Source organism: Salmo salar, chromosome ssa04 (assembly GCF_905237065.1).
Source record: "Salmo salar chromosome ssa04, Ssal_v3.1, whole genome shotgun sequence".
Taxonomy (NCBI): Eukaryota; Metazoa; Chordata; class Actinopteri; order Salmoniformes; family Salmonidae; genus Salmo; species Salmo salar.
Genome location: NC_059445.1, coordinates 55,198,838 through 55,212,380, shown reverse-complemented (window position 1 = coordinate 55,212,380; position 13,543 = coordinate 55,198,838). Strand labels below are relative to the sequence as shown.

Below are 13,543 nucleotides of genomic sequence, written 5' to 3'. Positions count from 1 at the left end.
GTTGAAATGATAATGAGATTAATGTAGTACGGAATTGAGCTAAGGAAAAAAAGTGGAAAACTATTTGCTATTTGCATGTTTTATTTATGAAAATAGTACTTTTTTTCAAGTGTTTATGTCTTATTACTTCTGTTGCTAGGTTCATATCATTTTTTTTATGATCATCTACATCAGGGATCATCAACTAGATTCAGTCACGGAACAATTTTTTTGCTTTTTGTTGAGCGGATGGTCGGTGGGGGGGGCGGAACATAATTACAAATCATTTGTAGACTGCAAGTTGACCGCAAGAAGCCCAAACAGATATAATCTTTGACTAAAACATAATAATTTCAAACCTTGCTTACATTTGTTTTTAGAAATGCGAAAACAGGTATTTTGACATTTTTGCAAATTTAAAAAAACATAAATATTTTAGTTACCTAAGTATTCAGACTATGAGACTCGAAATTGAGCTCAGTTGCATCCTGTTTCCATTGATGATCCTTGAGATATTTCTACAACTTGATTGGAGTCCACCTGTGGGGAAACTCAATTAATTGGACATGATTTGAAAAAGCACATTCCTGTTTATATAAGGTCCCACAGTTGACAGTGCATGTCAGAGTAAAAACCAAGGCATGAGGTCGAAGGAATTGTCCGTAGAGCTCCAAGACATGATTGTGTCAAGGCACAAATCTGGGGAAGGGTACCAAAAAATGTCTACAGCATTGAAGGTCCCCAAGAACACAGTGTCCTCCATCATTCTTAAATGGAAGAGGTTTGCAACCACCAAGACTCTTCCTAGAGCTGGCAGCCCAGCCAAATTGAGCAATCGGTGGACAAGGGCCTTGGTCAGGGAGGTGACCAAAAACCCAATGGTCACTCTGACAGAGTCCCTCTGTGGATATCGGAGAACCTTCCAGAAGGACAACCATCTCTGCAGCACTCCACCAATCAGGCCTTTATGGTAGAGTGGCCAGTAAAAGGCACATGACAGCCCGCTTGGAGTTTACTGAAAGGTACCTAAAGGACTCTCAGACCATGAGAAACAAGATTCTCTGGTTTGATGAAACCAAGATTGAACTATTTGGCCTGAATGCCAAGCGTCACATCTGGCGGAAACCTGGCACCATCCCTACGGTGAAACATAGTGGTTGCAGCATCATGGTGGTGGCAGCATCATGCTGTGGGGATGTTTTTCAGCGGGAGGGACTGGGAGACTAGTCAGAATCGAGGGTAAGATGAATGGAGCAAAGTACAGAGAGATAGATCATTGATGTAAACCTGCTCCAAAGGGCTCCGGACCTCAGACTGGGGCGAAGGTTCACCTTCCAACAGGACAATGACACTAAGCACACAGCCAGGACAACACAGGAGTGGCTTCGGGACAAGTCTCTGAATGTCTTTGAGTGGCCCAGCCAGAGCCCGGACTTGAACCCGATAGAACATCTCTAGAGAGACCTGAAAATAGCTGTGCAGCAACACTCCCCGTTCAACCTGACAGAGCTTGAGAGGATCTGCAGAGGAAAATGGGAGAAACTCCCCAAATACAGGTGTGCCAAGCTTGTAGTGTGATACCCAAGAAGACTCGAGGCTGTAATTGCTGCCAAATGTGCTTCAACAAAGTACTGAGTAAAGGGGCTGTACTTTTTTTTTAAATACATTTGTAAACATTTCTAAAAGCCTGTTTTTGCTTTGTCATTAAGGGGTTTTGTGTATAAATTGGTGAGGGAAAAAACAAACTATTTAATACATTTTAGAGTAAGACTGTAACGTAACAAATGTGCAAAAAGTCAAGGGGTCTGAATACTTTCCGAATTCACTGTTATATATTTATTTATTTTTGCTCAGAAAACTTGGGGAGCCAAATAAAACCACCTGCGGGCTGCCAGCTGTGGAACCTTGATCTACATGGAATATAGATTTTCCAATATGTTTGTGTTCCATTTATACCTTTTATTTCAAACCACTATTCAAATCTATTGCTGCTGTCAATAAAACGTGCAATTTATGTACAGTTATTATGTGCATAAATCACAGCTGCATAGTGGTAATGTATCATATTTTAAATCACTTAGTGGTTTCACTTGTCTTTCTGATCGTTTTGTATCCCCTGCTATGACCACTGGGACCGGAGGGCCTGAATGGTTTGCTTTACCTCCTTTAACATGCAGCCATGAAGGTCATATTACCGCTCACTGATGATTGCATTTGAATAAAAAGTGAGTTATTCTAGGAGAGAGAGGGGGATATGGCTGGAGAGAGAGATGGAGAGAGAAAGACGAAGAGAAAGATTGAGATGGAGAGAAGCAGCGAGAGAGAGACTCGATCTTTCTGATCTAGGATCTTGACTTTACCCAGCAGCATGGTGACCATCCCCTCGGTCCAACTGGCCTGCAAAGGCTGTATTTTCAACAAATAGCTGTCCTTTATTTTACACTGCGATTGCCTTCTAATAAGGGATTAACCACCCTCCAACCAGCTCCACCCATCCCTGCCTAAAGCTGCTTTACCCCAAGCCACTCATGAACCACTGTAGACTCCCTTCCTTCTCCTTCAAGAGCCAATGCAGCCAACACAATGCCAGCGTGAGTGGACTGGCTGATTTGTTTTTGTCATCTGTCCCGACGCCAAGGGGAAGGAAGCTTCAAATTGGGACGTTCTAGAAGCCAAGGATTCATTAAAAAAAATAGTTGAGATGAGAAGGACGGATGAGGCGGAGGATGGAGGGATGGAGAGAGAAGTGTGGAGAGAGACACAGACAGATGAGCTGTCTCCTGTTGGACTCCCTTCCATCTTCCCCATCTGTTCACCACAGTTTTAATTAAATCTACTGAGATGAGGATTTTTTCCTCTTTTTCTATCCCCCCAGCTGTCTCTCTCTCTCTCTGTTTTTCTCTCTCACAACCCTCTCTCTCCCTCCCTCCCTCTCTCCCTCTCTAAACTGGACCGCAGTTGGTCTGTGCAGTTCCAATGTCCATTCATCTCACCACCTCACTGCCAGTTGCTAATGAGAGCAAGCCAGGGTGACACGGCGCTGCTTGCCAGCCATCATGAGCTGTTAATGAGGAGGATTCTAGAAAGTCCCTGGTCCAACAACCTCCCCAATCCGCTTCGCTACACACACACACATACACACACTCAGACTTAAAGAACATACACACAAACTGTAGACAATACACACACACACACACACTCACACACACACACACACACACACACACACACACACACACACACACACACACACACACACACACACAGATACACACACATAGAAAACGTACACACACACTCACACTATACACTCACACATTCAGATGCACAAACACTGTCTATAAAGAGATGCAAACCACCTTGAAAATCACACTCTCTCTGACACCTACAGATACACATGTACAGTGCCTTCGGAAAGTATTCAGACCACTTTGCTTTATCCACATTTTGTTACGTTATAGCCTTTAAAAATATATATATAATAATAATAAAATGCTGTCATCAATCTACACACAATACCCCACAATGACAAAGTAACAAAAGGTTTTCAGAATAAAAAAAAAATGTATTACAAATAAAAAACAGAAATACCTTATTTACATAAGAAGACTCGAAATTGAGCTCAGATGCATCCTGTTTCGATTGATCATCCTTGAGATGTTTCTACAACTTGATTGGAGACCACCTGTGTTAAATTCAATTGATTGGACATGATTTGGAAAGGTACATATCTGTTTATATAGGGTCCCACAGTTGACAGTGCATGTCAGAGCAAAAATCAAACCTTGAGGTTGTAGGAATTGTCCGTAGAGCTCCGAGACAGGATTGTGTCGAGGCATAGATCTGGGGAAGGGTACCAAAAAATGTCTACAGCATTGAAGGTCCCCAAGAACACAGTGGCCTCCATAATTTTTAAATGGAAGAAGTTTGGAACCTCCAAGACTCTTCATGGAGCTGGTCGTACAACCAAACTGAGCAATCGGGGGAGAAGGGCCATGGTCAGGGAGGTGACCAAGAACCGGATGCTCACTCTGACAGAGATCTAGAGTTCCTCTGTGGAGTTGGGAGAACCTTCTAGAAGGACAACCATCTCTGCAGCACTCCACCAAACAGGTCTTTATGGTAGAGTGACCAGACGGAAGCCACTCCTCAGTAAAAGGCACATGTAAAGGCACCTAAAGGACTCTCAGATCATGAGAAACAAGGTTCTCTGGTCTGATGAAACCAAGACCGATCTCTTTTGTCTGAATGCCAAGCGTCACATCTGGAGGAAACCTAGCAACATCCCTATGGTGAAGCATGGTGGTGGCAGCATTATGCTGTAGGGTTGTTTTTCAGCGGCAGGACTGGGAGACTAGTCAGGATCAAGGGAAAGATGAAAAGAGAAAAGTACAGTGAGATCCTTAATGAAAACCTGCTCCAGAGCGCTCAGGACCTCACACTGGGGCGAAGCTTCACCTTCCACCTTCCAACAGCACACAGCCAAGACAACGCAGGAGTGGCTTCTCTAGAGAGACCTGAAAATACCTGTGCAGCGACACTCCCCATCCAACCTGACAGAGCTTGAGAGGATCTGCAGAGAAGAATGGGAGAAATTCCACCAAAACAGGTGTGCCAGGCTTGTAACATCATACCCCAGAAGACTAGAGGCTGTAATTGCTGGCAAAGGTTCTTCAACAAAGTACTGAGTAAAGGGTCTGAATAATTATGTAAATACAACATTTCAGTTTTTTAAATGCAAAAATTTCTAAAAGCCTGTATTGTGTGGAGATTGATCAGGGGGGAAAAAACTATTGAATCCATTTTAGACTAAGGCTGTAAAGTAACAAAATGTGTATAAAGTCAAGGGTCTGAATACTTTCCGAATGCACTGTACATACCTCTGAGCATCCAACAAAAAACACACATACTGAACAACTCGCTGTTTAAAACAACTCAGCACATGTTCTCCCTCCACTGTCTGTCAGGCCTGGATCACTTTGCCTAGCCCAGATAGCTGTCTGTCTGTAATACAATGTCAGACTTAACGTTTTCCCATGGTGACACTGCTGACACAAACTTTTTCAGTTGGTGGCACAAGCCCATGATTTGGTCGCACCAGAATTTTGATGTATTTTGTCTTCTGTTATTGCCTTTAGGAGACTAAAGCACATCTCCCATTTGTTTCCCATAGTTATCTAGCCAGGTGACGAATCTGTCTCGTTCAATAGCAGCTCCCTCTCCCCTTCACCCCTCTCATTGTCTCTGTATAGTCTATATTTCTCTTTCAGTTCTAGAGTAGCTTCTCCTCTTGTCTCCAACTCCCTCTTTATCTCTTCTCATTTCCTTTGTCCTACTTGTTCCTCTCACTTTTCTCTTATTTTCTTTCCCTTGGCTTCACCCCCTCAACCCTCCACCTCTTCTCTCTCTATCTCTTTCTCCTTCTCTCAATTTCAATTTTAATTTAAGGGGCTTAATTGGCATGGGAAACATATGTTAACATTGTCACTGGTTGCCCTTTTCTTGTTGCAACAGGTCTCTCTCTCTCTCTCTCTCTCTCTCTCTCTCTCTCTCTCTCTCTCTCTCTCTCTCTCTCAGAGAGTTGCCACTTAGCTGTGAAGCTGTATCACTTCATTTGCACAGAGGGTAAGTGTGGCAGCGCTCAGAGCAGTGTGTAAATTGTTAAACAGCTTGCAGTGCACTGAGTCTGAGCAGATAGAGGTTTTAGTTGGCGACACCTTGGGTTAAAACAGCGGTGCTCACCTCTCGAGCTGTGACCACACTTCTCACAGGAAGTGACAAAGTAGACACTCTAATGCCATTCTAGGTGTCGCACATCACACATCACTGCATTTAAGGTGTTTGTGCAAGTGTGTGCGTGTTTAAAGTAAGAGCACGTAAACACAATTTCTTAGCAGAGTGGCAAATCGTTTTTTCACTTGTATAGTAGGTAGTAGATTAACTTCTATTTACACAAAAGAGCAATAGACATTCCTGTTATTTGTTTTGAATGCTGCTCATTAACTTTCTTCTTAGCTTCTATTCGATTTAATTTTATTGCATTCCTGTCATAGCTGTAGAGTCAGTGTGTGGCGTCGATGACTCTCCCAGTGTGCTGATTAATATTGAGAGTGTTGGGACAGAGGGAGGGAGAGACACATCATGGCAGAGTGACAATAAAACAAGTGTTTTCATCATTACACAGACAGACAGCAGCCCCGGGGCAAACATCTCACTCACACACACACACACACACACACACACACACACACACACACACACACACACACACACACACACACACACACACACACACGTCGTTATTCACAGACAACATAGTGAATAGTAGTTTTTACTGTATAAACTCCACTCTCACCAGGCTCATGCAAATGAGAATTGTTCCTCTGCTGCATAATTATGTTATCAACACACAGGAGTGCACTGTTGTTTGTTTTAAAACGCACTGACAAGGTATGTGGCGTGTACTCTGTTTTTGATTATGAATTCAGACAACTTTTCTGGAAGGAGATAAGAAGATGGTGATGATATGCACTGTGTATGGTGAGGCGTTGGAAGTTGAAATGGAAGCCCTGGGTGTCAATGGCTCTGGTTAAAAGCAGTGCTCTATAAAGGGAATAGCGTGCCATTTGGGACACAGCCTAGTAGTCTAACCACAGCGCCTTGCTAAAATACAGGGCCTGCCTCATATGTGTTCATCTACCTGGAAGACAGTGTAGTGTTTATGTGGAAATCTCTGTCTGTGTGTTCAGATCAGACTCATTTCTCCAGTTGGCTTGTCCTCTGAAAATGGATGACTGGCTTCACAGATGCCTTGGTTGTGTTGTTGAGTAAAGAGGAAATATCAATTTGGTGTTTTATTCTCTAGCTGGAGAGGTTTTCCATGGATACAGGCATGGCCTTGCCAAAGGCTTTTATTCTGTCTCTCTTTCAAAGGCTAATACAGCCATGTTGAAAGAGGTAATGATACGCCTGAGAGAGAAAGATGTGAGGACTCTTAAACACAGACATCTTTAGTGCTATTTACACAAACATCTTTAGTGCTATTTAGTCACATTATGGGTTGTTTTTCTCCTCAGGATGATTTCCTATTGCCCTGGTGAAAAAGGGAGAGAGAGCGAGAGAGAGACAGAGGGAACAGAGGAGACATTACATTTGTAATAGTTGGCAATTTTATTTTATTTATTTTATTTATTTCACCTTTATTTAACCAGGTAGGCAAGTTGAGAACAAGTTCTCATTTACAATTGCGACCTGGCCAAGATAAAGCAAAGCAGTTCGACACATATAACACAGAGTTACACATGGAGTAAAACAAACATACAGTCAATAATACAGTAGAAAAATAAGTCTATATACAAAGTGAGCAAATGAGGTGAAATAAGGGAGGTAAAGGCAAAAAGGCCATGGTGGCAAAGTAAATACAATATAGCAAGTAAAACACTGGAATGGTAGATTTGTAGTGGAAGAAAGTGCAAAGTAGAAATAGAAATAATGGGGTGCAAAGGAGCAAAATAAATAAATAAATACAGTAGGGGAAGAGGTAGTTGTTTGGGCTAAATTATAGATGGGCTATGTACAGGTGTAGTGATCTGTGAGCTGCTCTGACAGCTGGTGCTTAAAGCTAGTGAGGGAGATAAGTGTTTCCAGTTTCAGAGATTTTTGTAGTTCATTCCAGTCATTGGCAGCAGAGAACTGGAAGGAGAGACGGCCAAAGGAGGAATTGGCTTTGGGGGTGACCAGGGAGATATACCTGCTGGAGCGCGTGCTACAGGTGGGTGCTGCTATGGTGACCAGTGAGTGGAGATAAGGGGGGACTTTACCTAGCAGGGTCTTGTAGATGACCTGGAGCCAGTGGGTTTGGCAACGAGTATGAAGCAAGGGCCAGCCAACGAGAGCGTACAGGTCGCAGTGGTGGGTAGTATATGGGGCTTTGGTGACAAAACGGATGGCACTGTGATACACTGCATCCAGTTTGTTGAGTAGGGTATTGGAGGCTATTTTGTAAATGACATCGCCGAAGTCGAGGATCAGTAGGATGGTCAGTTTTACGAGGATATGTTTGGCAGCATGAGTGAAGGATGCTTTGTTGCGAAATAGGAAGCCAATTCTAGATTTAACTTTGGATTGGAGATGTTTGATGTGAGTTTACAGTCTAACCAGACACCTAGGTATTTGTAGTTGTCCACATATTCTAAGTCAGAACCGTCCAGAGTAGTGATGCTGGTCAGGCGGGCAGGTGCAGGCAGCGATCGTTTGAAGAGCATGTATTTAAGAGCAGTTGGAGGCCACGGAAGGAGAGTTGTATGGCATTGAAGCTTGTCTGGAGGGTTGTTAACACGGTGTCCAAAGAGGGGCCAGAAGTATACAGAATGGTGTCGTCTGCGTAGAGGTGGATCAGAGACTCACCAGCAGCAAGAGCGACATCATTGATGTATACAGAGAAAAGAGTTGGCCCAAGAATTGAACCCTGTGGCACCCCCATAGAGACTGCCAGAGGTCCGGACAACAGGCCCTCCGATTTGACATACTGAACTCTATCAGAGAAGTAGTTGGTGAACCAGGTGAGGCAATCATTTGAGAACCAAGGCTATTGAGTCTGCCGATGAGGATGTGGTGATTGACAGAGTCGAAAGCTTTGGCCAGGTCAATGAATACGGCAGCACAGTATTGTTTCTTATTGATGGCGGTTACGATATCGTTTAGGACCTTGAGCGTGGCTGAGGTGCACCCATGACCAGCTCTGAAACCAGATTGCATAGCGGAGAAGGTACGGTGGGATTCGAAATGGTCGGTAATCTGTTTGTTGACTTGGCTTTCGAAGACCTTAGAAAGGCAGGGTAGGATAGATATAGGTCTGTAGCAGTTTGGGTCACGAGTGTCCTCTCCTTTGAAGAGGGGGATGAGAGCAGCTGCTTTCCAGTCTTTGGGAATCTCAGATGACACGAAAGAGAGGTTGAACAGGCTAGTAATAGGGGTTGCAACAATTTCGGCAGATCATTTTAGAAAGAAAGGGTCCAAATTGTCTAGCCCGGCTGATTTGTAGGGGTCCAGATTTTGAAGAGCATGCATTTAGTTTTTATTTACTCAGAGTCAGAATTCAGACTCAGAATTTACTCAGAGGATGAAAATTAAGAGGCTTTTTTGATCCAAGATCTATTGTCGTTTAGTTTCTCTCATTTAAGAGAGTGAAACAATCTTCAAAGCTAAAAGACTGAGATGTCTTACTTACTGTATATGTGTCTTAGAAAAAGGAGTAAGCAAAACATTCGCAATGTAAACATTTAACTTTTTGCCCAGGGCTGCCATTTTCTCTGTGAAATGTATTTCCACTTTTTTTAATGTATTTTTTTTTAAGTTTGAAAGTTCAAAAGGCATTTAAAGTTGATATTGCACAAAACGCTTTCTGTTCAGCTCTCCTAGGTCTTCTTCTTTTGACGGGCTTCTTTTCACCTTAAAGCAGTTTTTCAGAAGTCTACTTTTCAAAGTGGATAATTGACAGCAACAGCGGCGGTGGCATGAACCCCCAAACCCCCCCATTACCATGACACTGTCTTCAAAGCTGCCTCACGTCTAAAGGAGCTCAGCCCCAAAGCTCTTGTGTAGCGTCTGGACCCGGCGCTCAAATTCCTTTTACACCCCCATTGAAAATCATTGATTCTCTAGTCGATTGTTCTAGTCTAGTCATCGGGAAAAGCCTGTGCTTGTTCTGTCAGAGCGAGACCGTGTGTGTGTGTGTGTGTGTGTGTGTGTGTGTGTGTGTGTGTGTGTGTGTGTGTGTGTGTGTGTGTGTGTGTGTGTGTGTGTGTGTGTGTGTGTGTGCACCTCAGTATAGTAAATGAGTCCCAGCTAGATTTAGTGAGGGGTTTTACTAGCAGGCTAAGGCTGAGCCCACAGCATAGCCAGAACAGGTTGGGTTTCAAAGGGCTTATGGGGGAATTAGACGGGTCTTTGGAGTTTGAGCGTAGCCTAATTCCTGGTGACCTTTCCCTTGCTCTGGGTTGACTTTTTGCGGTGATCAGCCAGCGCTATAACAAGCTTTTTCTGTCTGTGTGGCTGGGGATTACTGTGAAACAGCAGTGCCCTCCCATCGCCTCCCCTCGCCTTGCCTCCACTCACAGGGAGCCATCTGTGGATGAGAGAGAGAGAAAGAGACAGAGAGAGGGAAGCAAAGAGCTTTTGAGGGAGGGAGAAAATAGGCCTTAGCCTGAAGGGGCATTGTCACGCCTGTCTGTGTGTTAGTGAGGATTCTGTGGCTGTCAGAGCTCCTTTTGTGTAACATTGGGATGTTTTGTACTGCCATCTAAAACTGCCAGGCTTTGACAACCTTTCCAGCCTGGTATTCAAGAGCATTCAAGGTCATCTGAACCTGTTTTGCTCTTTCTTCTTTTAGTAGCTGCCTTGGATCTTCTTTTGATCTTTTATTTTACTCTCTGCAAAGGGGGAAGGATTATTGGTGCTGTTGGAGTCAGCTTAGTGGTTATCTACTGTAGGTGAGTCTTCTCCTTGTTTAACCACTCGTTTGTCTCATCTTCAGAGGTCCGTGGTGTTGATAAAAGCCATAGTTGGTACCTTGGAGTCACTAACTTTCTTCTAGGTACAGAAACTTCTGTGTGTATGTGTCTTCAAAATGTATTTTTCTACTGTTGCCATTTTTCTTTTGCATTAAAAGCAAAGGTAAGTCAGCATTGTTTACTGGCTATGGTATAAATCTCTAGGTGTATCTTACATCCTATTTAAAGTGGATTAGCAGTGGCGTAAGTAATGAATGCCATATGTTATAGTGATATGATGTTCTATAATTAGATTGACCTTACAAACCCACTCACTGTAATTACATGGCTATTTATTACCTGGTTGGGGGATCTCTACTCCACCACACCTGCGGAGAGAATACATGATCTCTGTTTGTATTAATTGCTCTTGTGACAATGCGATTCACAAGGTAAATTACACAAATGTAGGTTGAGATGAGAAGAAGCAACTAAAATGCAGTGTTTTTATTTTTTATTTGTTTGTGCGAAACGAAAGCAGTCTGACTACATGCAGTTGAGTCTCAAGATGTCTCAAGGCATTTGCGTAGACGTAATCATTTATAAAGGAAAGTGAGATGTGTGATCCTGATCCAACATCAGGGCTTAGTAAAGAGGGAGAGAGAGAGAGACGTACCGACCGAGTGGTACGGCATTGCCGGCTTAATTGCCTGTGCAGGACAGAGGTGTCTTTCATTGGTCCTTGGCACAGGCACTCTCTCTCTGGGGTAGCCATGGAGGGAGGGAGGCGGCCCTGTTCATTCCTCTCTGTGCCTGCTGGCATGTGTGATGCACTGGGCCCTGTATGGCTCAGTTGGTAGAGCATGGTGTTCGCAACGCCAGCATGGTGTGTGCAACGCCAGGGTTGTGGGTTCGATTCCCACGGGGGGCCAGTACAAAAAAAAAAAAAAAAATGCATGAAATGTATGCATTCACTACTGTAAGTCGCTCTGGATAAGAGCATCTGCTAAATGACTAAAATGTAAATGTATGGCTATGTCTGGGGGGCAGTTCCCCGCTCTGCAGCCCGGTGTGTGTTTTTAAGAGATTTACACTGAGGTGTGAGTGCAGGAGCCTGGGGCCACGTTACATCATAATGCAGGAGCCTGGGACCGCACTACATCATAATGCAGGAGGTGTCTGTGGGCCTCTCCACTCCACTTCTCTATTTCTCTCCTCTCCTCCTCTCCCCTCTTTCCGCTCCACAGCATTATCATAAAAACTGATTTAGAGCTGATTGATGCAAATGGCCCTCTGTTCTTTTCTATCATTAACGGCGCCTTCTCCACAGCCACAGGCACCTATTAAAGCTGTCATTTACGGTGACTCATTAAAGAGAAGCGACGGGCTATGGAAGGGATGGAGAGAGATCGAGGGAGGAGGAGGAGAGGGAAATTTCTTCTTCCTGAAAAGTGTTGTCTGTTAAATGCCTGCCTGAAAAGCAACACTATACTTGGCAGCAGAGTGTTTTTTTTGCCCATGTTTTTCCTCTAACACAGACATGCTTTCTAGAAAGTTCTTCTCACCTCTACACCAATAGAGTTACTGCTACCTCTACTTCAACTGCCACGTGTAGTAGTAGTGGTGGATACCGTGCTTAAAGTAAAAGTAGCGGTGGTGTCGTTTGTGATAAAAATATATGTGGCAGTCAAGTGCACTACAAGTATTTACCAGTTTTACAGTTTGCTTCCATGACAGAGATAGTAGATATGATGCACAGGGTATAAATCCAATATGATGTGTTTTTTTGGCTGTTGGCCATACATTTTGAACTGCGCTCTGAAAGAAAGTAAACCACAGAAGAAGAAAACAACAGCAACCCTCAAACTCTAAAGTGTGTCTGCAGCCCTCCCCACCACTCCTGCCACCTCAACTCCTGGCAAACAGATTACAGCTCGTGTGTGTGTGTGTGTGTGTGTGTGTGTGTGTGTGTGTGTGTGTGTGTGTGTGTGTGTGTGTGTGTGTGTGTGTGTGTGTGTGTGTGTGTGTGTGTGTGTGTGAGAGAGAGTTGCGGACAGGGACCTGAGCTCCTTTAATGGGGGGCCACCGTGCTATTATTGCTGCTGCAGGGGGCTCCATGGAGCTCCAGCTGAGCCTCCTCCTGCCTCCTCCAGGGGCCTCAAACAGAGAGCCTCTCTGTGGCTTGGAGGGCCTATAGGGGCCCGTGGAGACCAGTGCTAATGGCCTGGGGAGCCCCATGTCTTTTGTGCTCAGCGGGTGCCTCCCTCTTCCTTCTCCACACCCTTAATCCCCAGCATGACCCAGTCCTCCTGTGATCACATGCTGGAAAGAAAACATCGTCAGGGGGTTGGTGGGGTTGTGGAAGTAGTGGGGGGAGCCTGGGGCTGATGGGATGAGGATGAAGGTTGGAGGGATATTGGGGAGATCTGTCTTCTCAGTTTCCAGGGGGCACCAGGGCACTAAGCTCCAATCAGAGGGGTCTATCGATCAACATAATTCTGTAGCCAACATTTCCTGCACTGACAGATATATAATACCCTTCCCAGAGCTTCTGTGCAGCCCCCATGCAGCTCCCTGTGTGTGAAGAGCTGATACAGAGGTTAACTCTTTTCTGCCCCTGTGTCCACTGGGTGATCTCAGGGTAATGGCTATGGCCCCTTCACTACATGATCTAGGCTCCCAATGTTCCCGCTCAAGTGCATCCAAGATAATTTTTTCCACATTCTAGAGAACAGAAAGAGAGAGGTGTTAAAATATGGATTGTACTGGCTTGCTGTGGGGGACTGATTGACAGGCTCTCAGGGGCCAGGCTGTAGTGTTTGGCTTTTGACCTATGACCTCAGGGCTCTGTTACGGTAGCTGGGCACCATGACGTTCCTCTCTCTCTCTCTTTCTATCTTCCTCTCTCTCTCTCTCTCTTTCTATCTCTGTCTCTGTCTTTCCTTCTTTATATCTCTCTCTCTGTGTCTCTCCCCCCTCCCCTCTCTCTCTATGTCACTCTCTTCCTCTAGCTCTCTCTCTGGACACATGAAGAGTAGAGTCAGTCTGCTCTGCTCCATGGGAGGCCTGAGTGT

General features: G+C 44.5%; 1 protein-coding gene and 1 non-coding gene across 10 annotated transcripts in view; both read left to right on the top strand.

The window, feature by feature from the left end:
• LOC106603524 (autism susceptibility gene 2 protein) overlaps positions 1-13,543 on the top strand; it is a 505,996-nt gene that overhangs the window by 408,687 nt on the left and 83,766 nt on the right. The gene's annotated exons all lie outside the window — the stretch shown is intronic.
• Positions 11,306-11,401, top strand: trnaa-cgc (transfer RNA alanine (anticodon CGC)). The gene is made up of 2 exons: positions 11,306-11,344; positions 11,365-11,401. It is a non-coding gene; the product is annotated as a tRNA-Ala (tRNA).